The following is a 3,881-nucleotide window of genomic DNA, read 5'->3' on the forward strand; positions in this document are numbered from 1 at the left end:
AATATTTTATATTTTTATGTGTATGAGTGTATTGCCTGCATGTATGTGAGTGCACCCGTGTCGTGCAATGCCTGCAGAGGACCGAATTGGCTGTTGGATCCCCTGGAACTGGAGTTTCGGACAGTTGTTAGCTGCCATATGGGTGCTGGGATTTGAACCCAGGTCTTCTGCAAGAACAACCAGTGTTCTTATCTGCTGAGCCATCTCTCCAGCCCATAAATAAAATTTTAAAAAATCTTGAAAACATTTATTTTTATGTATCTGAGTGTTTACCTACATGTATGTATGTGCACCATGTATATGCTGGTGTCTGTGAAGGCCAGAAGAGGTATCAGATCCCCTTGGACCTGGAGTTACAGATGGTTGTGAGCTGCTATGTGGGTGCTGGGAACCAAACCCGGGTCTTCCACAAGAGCAGCAAGTGCTCTGAACCACTGGACCATCTCTCCAATCCTTCCACCTTATTTTTTGAGACAGGATCTCTCACAAAACCTGAAGCTCACTGATTCAGGTAGACTAGTGAGCCCCTAGGATCTGCTTGACTTTGCCTACAAGTGCACACCACCATGCACAGCTTTTATGTAGGTGCTGGGGATCCAAACTTGAATCTTCATGTTTGGGCAATAAACACTTTGACACTGAACCATCTCCCCAATCCTGTTGTTGTAGTTGTTATTATTATTATTATTGAAATAGGGGTGTAGCCTAGAGTAGTTGAAAACTCACTCTAACCCTCCTGGTCTTAAACTAATGTCATCCTCCTGCTTCAATCTTTTAGCACTGGGTTTACAAGCATGAGCCACTATGCCCAGAAAGTGCCTTATTCCTATTTGCTATTTAAAAAAATATTTTGTTATTTTTTTTTAATATTTTATTTTGGCCAGGTGTGGTGGCACATGCCTTTGATCCCAGCACTTGGAAGGCAGAGACAGGTGGATCTCAGTGAATTCAAGGCCAGCCTAGTCTACATAGTGAGTTCCAGGACAGCTGGGGCTACAGGGAGACCCTGTCTCAAAAACACCAAAAACAAAACAAAACAAGAAATTTTATTTCATGTGGGTACTGGAAATCGAACCCAAGTCCTCTGTAAAAGCAGTCAGTGCTCTTAACTGCTGAGCCATCTCTCCAGCCCCTATTTTTTTTTTTTACTTTTATGTGTATTCGTGCATTGCCTGCATGTAGATAAGTGCACCCATGTTGTGCAATGCTGGCGGAGGTCAGAAGAGGCTGTTGGATCCCCTGGGACTGGAGTTACAGGCAGTTATTAGCTGCCATGTGGGTACTGGGATTCAAACCTGGGACTTCTACAAGAACAACCAGTGTTCTTCACTGCTGAGCCATCTCTCCATCCCCCTTGTTATTTTTATTTTATGTCTATGAGTGAATTGCCTGAATGCATATAGGTCATGCAATGCCCAAGGAGATCAGAAGAGGGCATCAGATGCCCCTGGAACTGGAGTTATAAACAGTTAGCTGCCATGTGGTGCTGGGAATCAAACACAGGTGCTCTGCAAGAGCAACCAGTGATCCTAACCACTAAGCCATTTATCCAGCCTCCCATTTTTTTTTTAAATATATATGAGTGCGTTCCCTGCATCGATGTAAGTGCATCACATGTGTGCAATGCCTGAGGAAACCAGAAGAGGGCATCTGATCCCCTGGAACTGAAGTTACAGAGGGTTGTTGGCTGACATGTGGGTTCTGGGAACTGAACCCCAGTCTTCTTCAAGAGAAGCCAGTACTCTAACTGCTGAGCCATTTTTCCAGCCCCCCCCCCACGATTACTTTTTAAAACCTAGTTTCTTTCTTTACTTCTAGCTCTAATCACATCAAAATGTTGTGCACTGTGCCCTGATTCTTTTTGTGTTGCACAAATTAGTCCTAGAACAGGTTCCTTTCCCTTCCTCCTCTGGCCTATCCCTACAAACTTCACTCAGAAAATAGGAGATGGCCTAAGTTGGTTTTATTGCTATTTCTCCAAGTGAGATGTCCTTGTGTTCAACCCTACTGGCTGTCCTTGATCGAAAGAGTGATATAATAGACAGTAGGGGCTTACCTCACCTATCCTGGACAGAGAAAACCCTCTGGAGAGGGTACATTTGACCCAAGGATTGAAAAATGAGGCAGAGACAGGTATAGCTAGTTTGAAGGCCTTGAGGTGGGAACTTCTTGGTGTGCTGCTGGGATAGAAAGCAGGACAATATAATGTAGAGCCACCAAAGATGGGCCAGAGAGATGAGGCTGAAGAGCTGGGAAGCAAACAGTTCAGATTCATTGCCTCACTTGGCCAATCACCCCACCTTCAGACATGCAGGATGTAGATACCCGAGCATCTTTGCACCCACTGATCCTGCCTGGCATGCGTTCCTGGCCTTCTCTGATTGGTAATGAAATTCTACTCATCTTTCAAGGACTAGTTAAAACCGTTTACGAAACCTTCTTTCATTCTTGAGCAGGAATTAATCACTCTTGTGGCATCCAAATACGCATGTCACCACAGCACTAATCACATGCTGACTTGGATCTCTGTGTTTACATGCCAGTCTACCCACCAGTATGGGTGAGTACCGAAGGACAGAGGTTCTGTCTCAGTGACCTCTGGGGAACCATCTCCCCAGTGCCTAGCCTAGTGAATGGCCAACAGCAGGCACTTAATGTGACGTATACTTGACTTGTTGGTGGAGCTCAGCATTAAGGCAGAACAGAAAGAAAACAGAAATAATAACAGCTTATGGCTTATCACATGCCATCCCATTCGTTACCTGATTTGAGCTGTCCAATGACTCCATGAGACAGACGGAGACAAACACTATGAGGTAGCTGAGGCCCAAAGCACACAATTAGTAAGTGAAGATTAAGTCCCAGTTCTTTGCTTGGGGCTCAGAGCTGGGCACTGAGTTAACCCGAAGAGCACTGTGAGGCTATGAAACATCAGGGTCGGCTACAGTGGTAAAGTGCTTTTGTGGAAGGGGAAGAAGAGATTCTTAGTCATGTGCCACGGAGTTAGCACCTCGGCCAGCGAAGGCAGGAGTCCTTTCCCTTGCTTAAGCACCTAAAGGAGTCTATAGTACCATCAGACCAGTGAGCTGGGGAAACTTCTGTTGCTTGCTTAAGCACCTAGAGGAGTCTATAGTACCATCAGACCAGTGAGCTGGGGAAACTTCTGTTGCTAAAGAGGCTGTTCAGGTCGGGTGGCTGAAGTGACGTAAATGATGATTTGTTAGCAGAGGCCTGCCTCTCTGTTGCTATGTCAACCAGAGCTTGCCTATTGGACCCTTGCGAGGTTAGCCGAGTCCCGTTCTTCCGTACTCTAGACTAGATAAGGAATTATGGTGGGGTGTGCGCACGAATCAGCAGGAAAAATAAATACATTTAAGAAGCATTGGTTATCTCAGTGGTTCTCCACCTCGGAAGCGTGTTAAAATCATCCGGAATTTTAAAGGTCCAGATTCTTAGGCTGCATTTGGCCAATTAAATAAGCATCTCTATGGGTTAAGCCCTGGCATCAGCAGGTCCCAAAATCCCCGCTTTTAGTTGCTGAGTGGAACTCTGGCGACCTTCTCAAGATGGCCGCGCGCCGGTAGGGGGCAGGCTTTCCCGGCGCGCATGCGTCGCGCGCCCCTCGGCGCTCCGCTCCCTCCTCCTTCCCTCCCCCCACCCCCGTCTCCATTTTGTTCGCGGACGCTGGAGACGGTGGGAGCAGATACATTTCCGGGTTGGTTAAAGGGGCGGTAGCGAGAAAGAGAGCCTGCCGCGGGACGAACGGGCTGGACGAAACCGGGACGGCGGTGACGGAGGATTCGCTCTCGGAGGAGCTGCGGCCAGGCGGGGAAGGCGCGGGGCCGCGGCGGAGGTGACCTGCCGACCTGAGTGCGAGCGAG

The 3,881-nt window shown here is 47.5% G+C and overlaps 1 protein-coding gene across 2 annotated transcripts in view; it reads left to right on the forward strand.

Moving 5' to 3' along the window:
* The first annotated feature begins 3,665 nt into the window (after window positions 1–3,665).
* Window positions 3,666–3,881, forward strand: part of Wipf2 (WAS/WASL interacting protein family member 2) — a 38,922-nt gene continuing 38,706 nt past the window's right edge. Inside the window, exon 1 of one of the 2 annotated variants that reach the window (XM_008829434.3) lies at window positions 3,666–3,870. The gene's annotated coding sequence lies outside the window, so the exon portion shown is untranslated. The remainder of the gene's footprint in view (window positions 3,871–3,881) is intronic. The other variant, XM_008829433.3, reaches the window with a different exon arrangement.

This window comes from Nannospalax galili, unplaced genomic scaffold (genome assembly GCF_000622305.1).
Source record: "Nannospalax galili isolate Female #2095 unplaced genomic scaffold, S.galili_v1.0 scaffold1274, whole genome shotgun sequence".
Classification (NCBI taxonomy): domain Eukaryota; kingdom Metazoa; phylum Chordata; class Mammalia; order Rodentia; family Spalacidae; genus Nannospalax; species Nannospalax galili.